Raw genomic sequence first — 18,184 nt, forward strand, 5'->3', positions numbered from 1 at the left:
TTGCCCTCCTGTCCTGTACTAACTTATTTAACATGCTAAGTTGCTCTCTAAAGAGACGTCTATTTACTAACAATACAATTAATTTCAGTATCCTACCACTCTCCAAATACCTTTCAGAACAAAGAGCAAATAAACTGAGATGATAGATGGAAAGGAAGAGAAGGTGAGAAAGCAGAGAGGAGAGAAAAAAATCAGAAAATAAAGGGAAAAATTTAAAACCATTTAAAATACATAACTGCTTCTTCAATAATTATGGTAAACATTGAGGGAGACATACTAAAAAAGAAGAAAAAATTTTTCTAAGTTAGAAGGAGACCCTGTTCCCAAAGAATATTTGTTTAGGATTTTGGCAACTTTGGCAACACCTACTGTAGAAACAATGGTTCAAATATCAACGAACACAACAAAATATAATGTGTAACAGTGCTGAAAGCTTATTAACAGACACTTAAAATTATTTTGAGGCTTCCTAGCCTTCCTGGGAACAAGTTCTAATTTTCCTTGACACTGTTTATTATTCAGAATTTCATTTATACACCAAGCTTTCTTTTCTCCAGAAAAGGAACTCATGTCAAAACTCATCCTTCAGAATTCCCCCTCTGATATTCTTTTGCTTTTCTTTACAACCTGCTAATGTTAAGTCCTTGGTAAATATGTCCGTGTATGTGGCAGAGTGAAATGTAAATTATTCTATAGACTCTTAAAAGAGTGTTCTTAATCTGTAGTGTTGATTTACTGTATCAATGTATAAGGACAAAACTCTTCTGGTTATTTCCTTTTATTGTTTTGTTTGTTTGCTTTTCAAGCTTTGTCTGCTTTATTTTGCTACATTAAGTTAAGCAATAATGCAAAACAGGAACCTGTAATTCATTAAGATCAAGGAGTGCTTCTCATTCCTGGTTATTTCCTTTTGTAAAGCTCAAGAAAGTAGGAGGTGTGTAATCACACACTGCATGCAGAAAGTACTCAATACACATTGCTACTTAATGCATTAGCACTGAAGTAATTTTAAGTAAAAATCAAGGTAAGACTGTTGCTTAAGGGACAACATAAATGAAATCCAATAATTTAAATGCTAGGAATGTATTTCAATCATGTAATGTCGCTGCATAACAAACCACCGCAAAATGTGCTTTAAAACAACAAACATTTTTTTCTGGTCACAATTCTGCAACTTGGGCTAGGTGTTCATCGGGGCAATTCTGCTAAGCCTTTCCAGGGTTACTCAAGTGGATGAAGTCATCTGATGGTTGAACTGGAGCTGGAAGACATATGATAGCCTCAATCACGTTTTTGATAATTGTTGCTGCCTCTCAGCTGGTCCCTCTCAAATGCATTAGCTGCAATGACTCACCTCTGCTCCATGAAGCTCTTCATCTTATGGTAGGCAAGACCTCACATGATGGTAGAAGCATTCCAAAAGGGCAAAGTGGAAACTACGAGGTCTGTTGAGACTCAGGATCAGATGTTATTTTAACCACATCCAATTGAGCAAAGCAAGTAGTCATAGATGAGTCCAGATTCCAGAGGTGGGGAAATAGACTCTACCTTTTGATTGGAGAAGTGGTTAAGTCACATTGCAAAGGGACATGCATAGAAAGGTAAAGACAGTTAGTATAGAAATCATTGAAGGTAATCTAGTACAGAATTGATTAACATTCATCCTAAGATTTATAAGTATAACATGCCTAAAAATCAGAAATAGAATAGTCACACACAAACTGCTCTTCCAAATTTAGAAAGCCAGCTATTCCTTAGGGTCATCATTTCTTTTGATTTCATACTCAAAGAGAAAGTGCAGACTAATGTCATCCAGACATTCTGAGTTCATCTGAAGTACACACTTGGTGACATGGCATGGATGTGCATAGGCTAGATCACTCAATATTTTCAAAAATCGAGTTTCAAATGAAGAATCTGGAAGTTTTACTAACTTTGGATTGAACTGTCCTCTCTGAGGCCGAGACTTTTTACTTCTCAAAACTCTATGTCAGAGGCAGTTCAGTAAATTTGTTTCCCTCACCACCAATAGCACCCTGTCCCCGAGTTCCCTGTCCTCACTTCTGAAAGTAGATCACTAAAATGAGGGCTCAGATCATAAAATATGTTTATAAATACTTGCAGAATGAAGTCTTGGCCACCGTCCTAACCTACTTCCACCACTCAGAGGAACTTACACTATTTACTCATCACACTTGTTCATAAATAAAGCCCTCAATCAAGGCCAATCAGCTATTTTTAGAGAATTTGCAGCATAGACTTCTTCATAAAAAGATAGGAATTAGAAACCCTAAAACTTGATTCAGAAAGCATCTGTCAAGGTGTATATTACTGTATTTTTTACTCATATTTTGTTTGTGATGGCCTCTTAGGAGTCTGAAGTTATAACTCATTTTTTTAAGAAGTTGCACTCTGGAAAAAGCTTGAAATAGATCAAACAGATAATTGAAAAACATTTTATTATATAGCTCTTTCTATATTTCTCTCTCCATTATTGTAATATTTTCAGCTTGAACATTGCTTTTTACCCTCACCATCTGGCATCTCTTTTCCCCTAAATCTAGGAATAATCATCTGTTTATAAAATGTTGCCTATTGAAATGGAAAGAATCCAAACTCCAAATTCTGTGTTTATTTCCTAAATATTCCTTTTCAAGAGAGGAAATATAAAACTTAGACTTCACCTGATCCCAGACATCAGAGCAAGATTGAATCTGAAAAGCTAAATTTCTAGCAATGACTTTATATAAATACAAGGAAGTAGACCTGTACACACCTCCACCCACACAAAATGACTCCAATGCAATGTTAATGTGATTTATTAAATATTAGCATGTTCTCTGATGCCATGCAGGATGTGAGAGAAATCAATACCTGACCCATGGCATAGATCTCCAAATTACGCAACTGAATGCAGCACCAGGATTATCCAGCACCTCTCCTATAGTGCTCTTTGTAATATTTTCCTTTGTTAATACCTTTGATAAAATAAAATATATTTTCAGGATCTACAGGTTGAAAAAACGCGAATAAGAAATAAAGAGTTTGCATTATTTAAAAATTTATACAGCTTTCCCACAGCTGGAAACATTGACTTGGAAAGATAAAGCTTGAGATTTTATATCCATTAATAAAATATGAGGGTCTGAAAATCCAAAAGTTTTCCTGATATTTCTAGAGTCAATAGGGAAGAATAAAAAGATTAGCTGTGGAATCATCATAGATTCTAACTGGAAGGGTTTATTTTCTTCTGTCAAATCTCCGGCTTTCTTCCTTTGTCAAGATTTCAAACCTATTTCCTCTAAGATGAAGAACCCAAGGACGTTTCCACATTTTTATGTCCTGCAAGTAAAGTTCTACCATGTTCTGGGCATCCCTGCTACACAGCTCAAGAAGGAGATGGAGCCAGCAGGAGGCTCAGAAAACAAGAACCTTTTCAGAATTCATCCTGGGAAATGTTCTGATGAGAGAAGAGAGACAGTGACAGAGAATACAAAGACTGAGACCCTCTTGCCCTTTCATGACCTCAAATAATCCCTAAGTATTTTCTAATACAAAGAAAGAAATATAGTCTCTAGGTGGTAGGGGTTAAGGTGACAGTTATGTGAAAAAGTATGTGTTATTTGCTAACATCTCATTATGTAGAAAATAATCTCCACAATCTGCACACAATTTGATTTTAAACCAAAGGACACAAAGGTTATATTTTTAAATTCAATTTTGAATGATTTCTCCCTTATACCCTGTGAAGAGTAATCTATGTGCTGACACTAATATTGCCATTGGCTCCATATTATCTGGCAAAGTAACCAAGCATACGACCTAACCAAGCATACGACCCATTCAGGCCACAATCTATAAAAAAAAAGTGCCAGGTAATATAAAGATGGCTACAAATGTCCATAGTCCATCAATTTCCACACCTCTCCCTAATAATGGGAAGTCCTTTTTTCTTATATTATTAGATAGAACAAAATAATCAATTTCTTATTATTAGGCTTATTATGGCATTAGCTACATGCAATTTACCAAGTAACAGTTATATCAGTAAACCGAAGCTACATACAATTTTTGGAGTCTTTCTTCTAATCATTGAATGCCTACTACTCTTTATCTTTGATTTGCTGTATTTTAAATATGATATAGCTGGTTGTAATGTTTTTTTCTCATTTATCCTTCAGGGTATTCTCTGAGCTTCTTGGATCTGTGGTTTGTTACTTGGCATTACTTTGGGGAAAATTTTTAATTGTTTCAGAGATTTCTTCTCTTTCTCCCTTTCTTCTTCTGGTATTCCCATTATACACATTACTTTTTTGGTAGTTATTCCATTGTTCTTAGATAGTCTGGGTTTTTTCCCCCAGTCTGTTTTCTGTTCACTTTTCAGTTTTAGAGGTTTCCAATGAGGTGTCTTCAAGCTCAGAGATCCTTTTCTCAGTGTCCAATCTACTAAAAACCCATGAAAGGTATGGTATTCTTCATTTCTATTACACTGTTTCTGATCTCTAGCATTTCTTTTTGGTTCTTTCTTAGGATTTCCATCTCTGTGATTATATCATCCATCTGTTCTTGCATGTTGTCTACTTTGTCCACTAGAGCCCTTAGCATATTAATAATCAAAGTTGTTTTAAATGCCCAGTCTGATAATACCAACATCCCAGCCATATCCAAGTTTAGTTCTGATATTTGTTCTTGTCTCATCAAACTGTGTTTTTGTTTTGTTTGCCTTTTGAATGCCTTGTGATGTTTTCTTTATAACCAACTATGATCTCCTGATAAAAGGGACTGCTATAAGTGGGCCTTTATTTTTTTTTTTGTTTATTTTTTTTATTTTTTTTTTTAAGTGGGCCTTTAATAATTGGTGTTGAGATGTGAAAGAAGGAAGCATTCTGCAGTCCTCTAATTAGGTCTCAGTCTTCTAGTGAACCTGTGCCACTGAACTGTAAACCTCATGAGTGCTTCTTAGGTTATTTTCCCTTCCTTAGGTGGGACAGAATGGTTACAGTTAGGTGCAGGTGTATTTTTCTGGGTCAGTTAGGCCCTGATAAAGCCTCAACAAACTAGACTTTGGTTAAATAGGTTCTCTTGAGGGCAGAGCTTATGAAGAAGAATAGAAAGCTCTAGCATATTTCAAAATTTCTCCTGCCAGAAGCTCCTGGAGGTAAAACTCACAAAAATGTGCCCCTCTACCCACTGCCCCATGACTCAGTCCCCTGGACTTTGTAACTCTCAGACTTATCCACACTACCCCCCAGCAATTCATCAGTTATAGTTCAGATTTTCCTACACCAACACTGATTCTCACTGATGCTTCTACTTGTGGGTTTCTGCTCTGGTAAGTTCTGATTTTCTATCTTCACCTGTTAGTTTCTCCAATTTTGGAGGCAGTGGCTTGTCCTATGACCTCACCTCCCTTGTGGATATAAGAAGAGTTTTTGATTTTTAGTTCCTTTACCTTTTCATTGTTATTAAGACAGAGTGGCTACTTCTAAGCTTCTTATGTGCCAAACAAGCCTACTACTCTTTATTAAGAAATCCTCAAAACTGTCTGTTAAGAAGTATCACTGGCCCCATATCAAAAATAAAGAAACCCAAGCTTACGATAATTATCCTGACCAAGATATCCCACCTAATGGAGCTATAGTCAAACCCAGGAATGTCTAGTACCCAAACTGCTACACCACGTCTTTGCACCCATCCTTGACCACCTAGTCCATCATTATCATCTGATTTCTTTCTTAACATGGTCCATGACTCGAACTTTGGAGCCAGAAAACCTTACAATAACATAGAGCTATCTAGAGATTTAAAACTCACTGAAAGTTCTTCAGGCCAAATTTTCTATCTATAAATTGAGGAAAATAGTCATCATAGGGAGTCATTATAAAGACTAGAAACATGGAGATATGGCAATATATTAAATGGATTCATATATATCTATGTATTCTATTTCCTACATATTTACAATTGTTTCTTTTTTTCTAGAATTGTTTCTATATTCATATGTGTGTATTAAGTGCTAAGTACATATATGTTAGCGTGTATTAAGTGCTAAGTACATATATGTTAGCCAGTCTCCACTAAACACCACTTACTAACTCAATCTGTACTGTTTCGAACCAGACCACTCACTTCCAACCTTCATACTTTTCTCCAAAGCAAAGTGGTTCTGCTATTTATCTCCTATAAGTCTTCATCTTACTGAGTTCATGGCTTTAGGTGAAAAACATATCTTCTAGATGGAGTGCTGAATAGAAAACCATTCCTTATTTTGAAAAGATAAGTTGCTAACTATCTCTAAAAATCAGAATAGTACCTTGCTGCCCAACCCACAGCTGCAGAAGATCATATTATTAATAATAATACTACATTTCAGGTAATTGCTGCTACTTATAAAGCACTTACTATTGACAAACAGAATGTGCCTCACTAAACAAATATTATCTTGTTTAATTTGTCTAGGCTGTTTATTGACTGATGGAAATTTTGCCATATAATCATTTCATGCCCACTTATGCTTGAATTGTAGTTGAAAATTAAAGAGGAGGGATAGGAAATAATGAACATTTTAATTTTCAGTAAAGAATCTTGGATCTGGGATTTTAAGCAAGAGACTCTACTTCTACCCTCTGGGGGATCAGATTCTCCAAAGGGCGCTCTTTTTACAAAGTACCAGATACCAAGTATTTTAGAATAAACACAGTGTAGATTCTGGCTCCTAAAAAGGCATCTAAATTGAGAAACATGAAACTATGCTCTGACAACAACCCACGAGCACTGTTCACAGCCACCCTTCACAATTGAATCCTGCAATTGGTACTGGCCATGTTTGTTGTCTTTTTGGCTCATTGATATTCCAGAAAGGGTTTTATCGCCCTGACAGCCTAGGTACCAGGTATTGGATTACACTTCACATGTCTTAAGTGACAAACTTGATTATGTGTCATCATATGTCTTATACCCTTTTAGAGGCTGTGTGTTTCAAAATTTATCAGAGCTTTACTTAATATATTAGCCAAATCATAGTCTTCCTTTCCACAAAATTATGTGATTGTTGGAATTTTCCACAAAATTATTACAGTTCTTAATGTCTTTGTTAGTTCAAACTGAATTGCTCTGTTCTTACTTGATTACCAAAATACCAAACACAACAACAACAAATAACACAACAACAACCACCCCTCAAAACCTGTAAAGCCTTAAACAGGAAGGTCATTAAAGTCTTATTTTTGAGTGAAGAGATAGCCCCTAGCCCCTAGTTTAAAGAAAAATACATTTTCTGAAAGGCAATGCATTAAAAATTAGCTCTTCCTAACTAGTTTTAATTTGTTAATCAGTTTAAACAAGGCCACTGATGGGGGTGGGGGGGCGAGAGAAAAGGAAGAGAAAGACACAGCATACGGCACACTGCCAAGAAAAGATAAAAATGAGGAGCTAAAATGTTAGACCTTTAGATGCAACGGATTGGCAATGTCAAAATAAAGGGAAGCTCTAATACAAGATTCACAAAGATAATTCCAAATATTTCAAAATTTTGCCTAAGGCTAACTCTGAAAGACCAAAACATCTCAGAAAGGTTGTCAACAGTGTAGGAGAATTTATACTTTATTTTACCTTATGGAAGCTAGTAAAAAATAAAAGGAGTGCTAAGCTGCATCGGAAGGATATTTTCTTCCTCTATATCAAATAAATGCTAAAATTTTTTCTAACTTCTTTCTAAACATGTCCTTACTTTCTGCTTAGGAGTCTTATAGATTTCAAGCTTTAATTCATAGTTGTGAAGTCAATGCAATTCAAAGGAAAAGTAGATGAGCTAGCTTGCTCTTTTTAAGTTAGTACCTTTAAAGAATGAGAAAAAATGGGGAAAAATTACTAATACCCAACATAAAGGTAACCAGGTTGAAATAACCAAGTTCTACTTTTGACTGTGTTATAATGCTTGTGGTTGACTGTGTTCTAATGCTTGTGGTTGACTGTGTTATAATGCTTGTGGTTGAAACAACAGCCTGTTGTTTTCAAATACAAACATTGAAAGTACAGAAGGTAGGTATGCTTCAAGATCAGAGGATTGTTAAGGGACAATTTGGCTCCCCTGTGTTTACACTAACCCCAAATTAAATATCAGAAGATTCTCTCACTGTACTTAAAATCTTTGCCCAATTTTACTTTGCTAGATGAAATAGGCATCTTGTTCTCAAAGTAATCCAGTGACGAAGAAAACAGAGAAATCATATTCATTCTGATTCCTTATTGACTTAAAGATAAACTTCAAGTTATAAAAAAATTATTTTGAGCCACATTAGAAATCAGAATCACTCTCACATTTGGTAATGTAAGAAGTGGTTTTAACATCCTAAACCGAAAGCATTGCTGGAAATTTCCTAACCCTTAACTTTGAGAATGTGTGTTTATTTATTTAAAAAATATTTGTTGAGTGACTACAATGTATCTCGCACTCTTATAAGTCCTGGGGATATGTCAGAGAATGAGAAAGTCTACGTGAAAGGAATTTTCTAGCAGGATGAGGCATATGTGCTTGTGCACATACGTGTATGTGTGTTAGAGTGAAAGAACATGGGCTGTAAATAGACAAATGGGAAAAATGCCAAATTGTGAAAAGCACTGAGGAGAGAATGACTGAATCACTGGTTAAGATGGAGGGACAGGGAACCCTAGGCACTATTTAAGCTGAGAGCTCAAGGGACAAAAGGCGTCCAAGAGGCAGAGATTAAGGGGACAGTTGGCCCATGAGCTCCTGGGTGGAAATGAGGGAGGAGCATCCAGTGTGGCTTTATTGTATTGGCTGAGAGAAAGAGTGCTGCAAGAAAGGTCCTGGATTAGCAGGGAGCTAAATCATGTAGGGCTTTGTAGCAAAGGAATTTGGATTCATTTTAATTGTGATAGGAAGTCATGAGGAATTCTAAGTAAAGGCTAAAATGACTTGATGTATAATTTTAAAACATCTGTTGGTATGAATTGCCAGCTAAATCACAACCAACATTTTATAATAAAGAAAAATGTATAGTAGCTTATCCAAAGTGTTCATTCTTTTTTGTTCATTCTCAAATAGCTGAGTGCCAATCTGAGGACAAACACTATACTACTTGCTAGAGATACAATGTAAGCTAACTCAAACAGGTTCTTACTCTCATGGAGCCTACTTGCTGAGAAGAAACACAGACATTAATTAAATAGTCGACTAGGGATATATAATGACCATCCGCAAAAGTGCTCTGAAGAAAGGGAGCAGCATTATATCTCAGCATGTAATAAAAGATCCAAATCCAAATAAGAAGTCACTGACAGCTTTACGTGGGCTGTGATCAAAGAATGAATGGAGTCAATGGATGATATTTACTTTAAGTGCAATGAAAGTTTTAAGCAGGCTCTAAGAAGAGGGATGACATGATTCAATGTGAGTTCTAAAGTGATCATTCACTCTGGCTTCAGTTGGAGAACAGATTGGAGGAAGAACAGAATGAATGTAGAGGGGGCACATTAAGAGGTCCACTTTAGAGATAATGGTAGCTAAGAACAGAATGACATAACAATGAAGAGATAAACAGATCCCATGGATATTGAGATAATAAAGGTAATTGGTCTTCGTGACAGATTAGATAAGAAAAGTCAGGGATAGGAAGAAGAAAATGGCCTGAGCAAGTGGATTAATGGCCATGTCATCCACTGTGAGAAGGAATGGTAAAAGGGGACCAGGTTTAAAAAGAAAGACTATGAATCTGGCCATGTACATCATGAATTGTGGTATCTTTGAACTATCCAAGTGATATGTCAAGTCAGTAGTTGGATATACTGATATACCAGAGAAGAGCTCTGGGCTAGAGAAATAAATCTGGGCATCACCAAGGTAACCACAGTTGGCAATGTGTTAAAAATTTCCTAACAAGATACTACAAGAAAAAGGCCTATTTATGACTTTTAAGAAACTCCGACATTTGATGACCCAGTAGAAAGGAACTTCTTCCAAAGGAAACCTGATAGGAATGGCTAGAGAATGTCAAATAATATCAAACGACTATCAAACACTGTGAAAGGTCTGAGAGTTTTCCCTATAAGCAAGCTAATAAGTGCTTAACTGTTATTGGCACATGAATACCAGCAGAACACACTCGACTCCTGGGTTAGAGACAAAAGGACTTTACTAATCATAGCAAAAAGAGTAGTCATGGGAGCAGCATGACGGTCATACTGGTTTCCCATGTGCTCTGAGTGTCATGGAATGATTTGAAGTGCCCATGATGGATGCCAGTACAGGCAGTGGCTTGTATTACAGAAAAGCAACACTAAGCTTGGAAGATTAACCACTTTCATAGCTAGATAGAAGCAAACATGCTCTTTTTCTGGAAGAAAATGTTACCTTATTCCTTAGGGTTGTTTGCTGGAAACACAACCCTGAAAAATGTCCCAAGAGTAGTCAGGGACTTGCTTTCTTGGCATAGAAAGGAAGAATATACAGGGATATTCAAGACCCATTGGAGATGGTATCTTTCAATGATGATCTGAAAAGACAAATAAATGAAGGCCAGAAAAAAATCTCAAAAGGATTTAGCAAAATAGAGATCATCATTAACTTGATAAGGAGGATTTTATCAGTGCAGTATAACATGAAAGCATACCAGAGTGTAGTGAATGTGGGGTGTGGAAATGAAGACCACAAACACAAAGCAGGGACCCCTGGGTGGCTCAGCGGTTTAGCGCCTGCCTTTGGCCCAGGGCGTGATCCTGGGGTCCCGGGATCGAGTCCCGCATTGGGCTCCCGGCATGGAGCCTACTTCTCCCTCTGCCTGTGTCTCTGCTTCTCTCTCTCTCTCTCTCTCTCTGCCTTTCATGAATAAATAAATAAAAAACCTTAAAAAAAACACAAAGCAGTTTTTTTAAGAAGTTCAATTTTAAGAACAGAAAAATAGGAAAGACAGCCTCTATATTAAAATCAGAGATGTTTTTGTTGTTAGTTGGGTCTTGAGTAAATTCTGATGGAAACAATCAAATGACATGTTCAAACATCAGAATGTAAGATGATGTTTTCATTAATCCTATTTAGTGATATTGCTATGGGGTGAATTGTGTCCACCCCCAACAGTACTGAAGGCTTCACCCTCAGTATTTCTGAGTGTGACCTTATTTAGCAATAGAGTTTTTATAGATGATCAAGTTAGAATGAGGTCATAGGGTGGGCCTGAGTCCCATATGACCTTTTATAAGCATGAAAAGGGGAACTTGTGGTCCCGAGACAGACACACATAGAGGAAGGATGATGAGAAGATATAGAGAACATGTCAGCTACAAACTGAGAAACCCCTCTGAGGTCACAAGATTAGGACAGAGGCAGGGAACAAATTCTCCTTCATGGTCCTCAGAAGGAATTAACTTGGCCTGCATCTTAATTTCAAGCTTCTAGCTTCCAGGACTATAAGAGAATAAATTTCTGTTGCTTCAGCAGTCCATTTTGTGGTACTTTGCTATAGCAGTCCTTGGAAACTAACATAGACATCATTTTCAGAAAGACTGAATTCTGATTGGAAGAAACAAAAAGCAAAGCTTAAAACTTGCGGAAAACTATTTCACTCCATTTCAGTGGGACAGTGGTCATAGTATATGTCATTTTTGAGTCTGTCATGTTGAGGGCACCACTGAGATTCTTAGAGAAATCTCAAAAAAGGAAGTAAAAGAAGAAGGAACAAAAACTCTTGTGGAAAAGTTCCCTTAGTAAAAAAAGAATTCCAGTGCGAGTCAGCTTAATCCTTAGATATTCACTTATCAAAGACTCTGCATTTGCTAATATATGTATATTTTTTTTTTTTTTAATGGAGAGTACAATTTGTTAAGTTTACTGGGAAAATCTTTGGGAGGTTTTGGGAATTGGCTTCTGAAATAGTCTCAGCCAGCTTGTAGGAACAGGAAGCTTAAGCAATGACTCCTCCAGACTTGAACAAAATGACCTAATCATGATGGTTTTATGCTTCCTCATCTTCACATAAAGAACTAGATTGATTCCCTCCCAGAATGAGTATAGGAATTATCTCAAAAACATATGTTTTTAGGATAAGTGCCTTTTCTTGAACAAATTGAACACGTAACAGGCTTTCTTGCTGCTGAAATAATTCTTGATTACTACCAATAATGTCTATTCTTGTATGTAATTCTTATGCTTTGGAAACAGATGTCAAGAGTTTTCTTTTTCAGGGCCCTGGGTGGCTCAGTCCATTAACAGTTTGCCTTCCACTCAGGTCATGATCTCAGGGTCCTGGGATCGAGTCCTACATCAGACTCCCTGCTCAGCGGTGAGTCTGCTTCCCCCTCTTCCTCTCCCTCTGTGATCTCTCTTGTTCTCATGCTCTCTCAAATAACTAAATAAAATCTTTAAAAAAAAATTTACTCTTTTTCTTAATTTATATTTTTTTCTTACTCTAGTTTCCCTCAGTACAACTTTCTGAGGTCTGCACAGGACTCCTTCAGGGGCCTTCAAAATTCTTTCAGAGACAATGCTCTACTCACAGGGGTCAAGCTATAACTAGTTAAAGGAAGCACACATCTGCACTTCCACTACACAAGAGTTCTCCAATAAGCAAACTATGGTCAATCTTTAATACGGCTCAGTTTCTATGGTCTCTGGCACTAAAATATTTTCTATATCTTAATATTATTATTATTATTTCCTTGAGGAAGTGAAAATATCTCATACTTCCTCTCCTGAAACTGTCCTGGGGATATTTCCACTTAACTTTCCAAATGTTTACAGAGAACACAAGAGTTTCTCCTTGTAGCAGAACTGAGACATAAGTTAAAGACCCTGACCATGTGATCTGGGAAATATTCCAGCAAAACCACAGGGAAAGAGAATGCTCAAGGACAATCCAGAGGAATATATATCCATTCAAGCAAACAGAGGAAGAAAACTGGTCCAAGCTGTTGAAGTCATTTCAAATTATTGCCAGTTCCTTGGAATGCCAAATCCTCATCACTTCTGTGATGAAAACAAAAATCAAACATTCATAGGATATTTCACAATTGTGAAAGCTAGGGGACCAAGCTTTTTGGAAAAACATTCCAGAGAGGGTAGTAAAGACTACACTCTCATTGTGCAGGTGAACACTTATCAAATTAAAAAAAAATAATAATTCAACCCTCTGAAAAAAGTCTTCCTACAAAGAACAAAATAGCAGGCATACCAGCCTAGCCTTGCACACTAGCTATGTGCACAGGATAACTTCAAAATAGCCTCTGGTCATAATAGTTCTGGAAATATATTATGGTGTTTTAAAGACAAAACATGAAAAGCCTATTTATTTATAAAAATAAACCCATCTTAACTTTTCATTTATACAAGTATGCTTTTGTAAAGTGGTTTGCTCTTCAAAAAATATAGCTTACATTTAAGAATTCTACAATATCAAGATCCCAATATTAGTTTTATCTTTATTATTATCATCATTACTATTATACACATACACACTTCAATATAATTGTATATAGTCTATGCTAAATTGTTTTAATTACATTATTTGGGTATAAATAAAATCCTGGAAACTAATCTAAATATTTTTCCCCATATAGCAGTAGTTAGCCTTTGGGAGCAAAGAAAGAGGGGGATGATATTCTATATAAAAATAATTTAAATATTTCAGGAAAAAAAATGCTATCAGCTCAGTACCCTAGAGATCGCATTCAATATTCTTTCTTAAATGTATTTCTCTCTATATTAAATTCAGCCAGTAAAGCATCATGGCCATTACCAATTATTTTCCAGAAGCTCAGCACATTCTCAAAAGAAAAACATATTACTAAAATTATATAGGGTATTTGTTATACTTAGTAAAAGAAATTGTTACTTAATGCTCTTTCTAAATACATGAATTTTATTACTTAATTAGGCTTATTTGTAGATTAATATAATCAGTCTTAAGTATACTGAAAGAATATTTAAAACACACTTCTATCATAAATATTTTGAAATACAACTGAGGAATATCCTAGGGCTCGTTTGATAAAGTCAGAATATCGTATCATCCTGAGTTTTTTGGGTTTTGGGGGGTTTCTTTGGATGGGGGATTGTGATCTGCCTCTCACATTGTTTTCATTGACAACATCATCAAAAGTAAGAAATAAGAACCATTAAAATTAAATACATACTTTCTTAAGCTGTCTGTATGAAAAAGAATCAGAGATGACTACCCTCATATGGCATCATGAATACATTCCCTTTGGAATGATTCAGCAATCAGTTGAGAATGAGAAAAAATAAAAAACCCAGTATTTAAGAGGATAAAGGGACTGGGACAAATTTAAATGTCATCCAAATAATGAGGAAATTGAAACTGTAAAAAAGGAAGAAAAACTCCAAGAGAACACATCATAGAAGAAAAACATCAGGCCAATGTATAAGGCTTGGGAAAATATCACGTGGGTCGGGAAAATCTATATCAGACTATGCATACGGTTTGAGTATTTTGGAAAAATTTCCAAGGGCCAGGCTTCCATAACAAGTCACAGTGTAATGAGCCTCTGATAGAGGGTAAGCAAAACTGTCCTTTTTCCCTTTTTTAAAAAAGTACGTATCATTGATTTTATTCTGTCTTTACAAACAAATGCTACATTGGATTCTTTTGAACAATGTCTACTAACCATGCAAAAACTGAAATTACTAAGATAATATTGTGTGTTTTAACGTTCCAGAATTGTGGAATCCAGCACTATAGAGTTATATTTATAGATGTCAAATACATTCCAGCCATGCCACCAGTACTCAAAATACCCTTAAAACACCTCTTAAGCCTGTAACATAGAGTTTTGAGTACCTTGAGTAGGGACAAACTTCCTTCTGAAGGCATGCTTGGTCTTTTCAAACAACCATATAAACATAGTTTATAGTTTAAAGCTACTATAAACAGAATACTTCTTAAACTATTAATAGTTCTCACCATCCTTTCTTTACTTCTTTCTCGTCTTTGCCTTTTCTCCCCTTCAAATACCAAACTAGATGTTCTCAAACCAGGCTACACTAGAGTGCTTTAAAAAAAAATTAAAAAATACTCTTGCCTGCAACGTACCTCTGGGGTGGGGCTCACTGGTATTTTCAAAAGTTTCCACAGATGATCTTTGAGCAGCCAATGTCGAGAAAAAATGATTTAGGCAATTTTCTTCTTATTGCTTCAAGGAGATGGTATAATAGGACTGACAAAAAAAAAAGAAAAAAGTCTTGAGTCCCTTTCTACCTTTGTGCTTCAGAAGGCTACATCATTAAGAGAAAGGTTTAAAGAGTTGACACCTCCCCTGGGACCGGGAAAAGACGGGAGATGTGAAAGGAAGGTTCATACCTTCCCAGGAAGAGAGGACTAAAACAAAAAGAGATACATCACAACCAAAGGACAATGTGCGGAGCATACAGCCAGCATTAGGGGACTCTGCAGTCTCTTCAGTCAGCCTTGAGAGGGATCCCAGCTCCACATGATGGAAGCCCTTAATCACCAGGGATCACCAGGGATCACATTAGCTGTTTCCTCCCATCACATGCATTGGCCACCACCTTTTGTAGCACTTCACACTTCCGGATGAGCCAGTCTGCATCTTGAAAGTTTGGGTCTGTCCTTTCTCTTTCAAACTAAACCTTGCAGCTTCCACTTACAAATTGCAGAAAATTGAACGTGATAGTCTTTTCCTATGCAATCAGTTATGTCAAACAGAATTAGTGATGTCAAAAGGATGAGAAAGGAAAAACAGAAAATTTCAATTTGGGGATCATATCATGAAGTTTTTTCTGTTTTGCTTTCTGTCCTTAACATGTGTAAGCAAGGGCATCTGGGTGGTTGAGTCAGTTAAGTGTCTGCCTTCAGCTCAGGTTATGATACTGGGGGTCCTGGGACTAAGCCCCACATCGGGCTCCCTGCTCAGCCTGCTTCTCCTTCTCCCTCTGCCCCTTCTCCTGCTCATCCTCTCCTTCTCTTCCTCTCTCCCTCTATCCCTCTCTTTCAAATAAATAAATAGAACCTTATAAATAAATAAATAAAATATGTAGGCAATAAAATTCTTCATAATTATTTAGTGTTTATATTACAACAGGTTATCTCATTTTATAGATGAGAAATATAGAGAGAATAATCAGGAATTATCCTTAGTCACAAAACAAAACAAGCCCTGAACCTATTCTTTAGCCTATGAAATCTCTCCCATTTGGGAACTGAATTTTCTGCCATCTGGCTCCAAATCCAGAGCTTGCAATGTCAGGCAGTACTTGGAGGAAACAGCTGCATACAGATCACTCTGAAGCCCTCCTAAAAATATATGGCAGTAACATTTTTTTTTTCTTTTTAAAAATGTTTTATGAGATCCCCCATAGTATCTTTTGCTAGTCTTGCTGTAAAAATAATGTTTATGGTGATTGAATATACTTTCAGTAAATAGCTTCTGTGGCTATCAAATGACTGTTTTTCTTCTGCATTTAATCACCTGGGAGGAAAGAAATGATGGCAAACAGATTTCACTGCCTTAAACAATATTTGTTAAAGAAAGACTTTTGCCCTGGAGCATCTTACTCAGAAAGTAATTTCCTGGTCACTGCTTTGGAGCCATTGCCTTATTATTTAGGATTTTCTTTCTTTCTTTCTTTCTTTTTTTTTTAAGCATGAATCAGCTCTTTCTCTTCCCCCCCCCCCCCTTGTCTTGCTTCTATCTACATAGCTCTGAAATGACATCATAGACTCTTGATATCACAGTGAGTGAACGGCATTCTTAATTTGTTTGAGACTAACCAGGCTCAGATATTTCTGTGCTGGTGATGTTGCAAATATCCTCTTTTGTATTCTTAAGAGTCCAAAGATGTTTCAGTCGGCTGTAGATTCATGTGGATTTGTGTGGGTCAACTTAATTATTTGGCTTTTGAAATAAAACCTAACCTGAGTCTTAGAAACTTGTTACCCAGAATTAAAATGTGATATCTTTGAAATTACTTATTAAGCAAATTGACACTAAAAGTCAAGTAATCCATTTTTCAGTAGATTTAATATGTAGGGTTTCATGTAGACTGCAGGTAGATTTTACAAGCTCTAGTAATAATATTAACAAAGACAATGATCAGACTGCAGCAAATATTCTGTGATTTTATATATAGTAGATTAAATATTATTGTTGAATGACAAAAATTGAGTTATAGGAAAATATTTCCAAGGGAAAAATCAAACATTTGACAAATGAAATGTAAAATGCATTATAGTTTCTTGAGAACTAACCTGGCCTTGTAAAGAATGCTGCCAATATGCAACAGTATTTAAATGAAAAGAGAATATCATTAATTAATCTTCGCAATGGTAATCTTTTGGTTATTTGGATATTATCATTATTTTTTTTGCACCAGTTTCTCTGTAAATAGATTCTCAGAATGAGTGAAAATTCTGCCTAGAAGAAAAATCATGAGAAAATTATTGTATTTACTTTTATAGTAGTATTTGCATATACCTGGATTAAAGAAAAATTTATAATGACTTTATAGACTGGATGATTCTGATCTTGGTTTTCTTATCTGCTACAAAAATTAGATTCTCACTTTTAACTTTTTTTTTATCAAAAAATATGGGTTCACTTTTGCTCTCTATGAGTTTGACCAAAATTATAGCAGAAATCCAACTAATCAAGTGCATCAACTTGAGAACGTTTACTACTTTTATGAATACTAACAATACGGTGATATGGAAGGCAGAGTTGAATCCAGGATTACAGTGACCTCTGAAGGATGCAGGATCTTTCCTAGTGTTTCATTCTTTTTGCCATGGCTACATCTTTTAAGTCTTGACATTCTGCCTTCAGGATACAGCAAAGAGCTGGTTCTCTGTAGTAGTGACCCTAGCAGCTCTTACCAGAAATATGGCTTTTGCGAACAATAAGACTGTACTAAATTGAACCCCGTGTCACATATTCATTGGTGTGTTCCATTTGCTCCTCTAATCTCTAGCTAGCAAGGAAAGGTGTGAAGGTCATCTGGGCACTGGTCTTTAGAAAAGAGCAAGAAAAGTAAAAAATTAGTCACTTCCATTTACAATATCGGTTGGGTCGCAAACGGACCTGGAAAGTAAAGGCATCAGAATTAATAGGAAATGGGGTTTAGAAGAACATAAAACCTTGTTCCATCTATCTCTTGTTAGAGATAAACAAGGGGGTCTGAGAACCACATCCATTTCTG

At 36.1% G+C, this 18,184-nt stretch overlaps 1 long non-coding RNA gene across 1 annotated transcript in view; it reads right to left on the reverse strand.

Moving 5' to 3' along the window:
• Nucleotides 1–276: 276 nt before the first annotated feature.
• Nucleotides 277–18,184, reverse strand: part of LOC111093740 — a 25,867-nt gene continuing 7,959 nt past the window's right edge. Inside the window, exons 3-6 of the long non-coding RNA XR_005383057.1 lie at nucleotides 17,238–17,403; nucleotides 15,063–15,186; nucleotides 1,355–1,548; nucleotides 277–1,261 (exon numbers count right to left, since the gene is read on the reverse strand). This is a non-coding gene — a long non-coding RNA (uncharacterized LOC111093740). The remainder of the gene's footprint in view (nucleotides 1,262–1,354; nucleotides 1,549–15,062; nucleotides 15,187–17,237; nucleotides 17,404–18,184) is intronic.

Source organism: Canis lupus, chromosome 33 (genome assembly GCF_011100685.1).
Source record: "Canis lupus familiaris isolate Mischka breed German Shepherd chromosome 33, alternate assembly UU_Cfam_GSD_1.0, whole genome shotgun sequence".
NCBI lineage: Eukaryota > Metazoa > Chordata > Mammalia > Carnivora > Canidae > Canis > Canis lupus.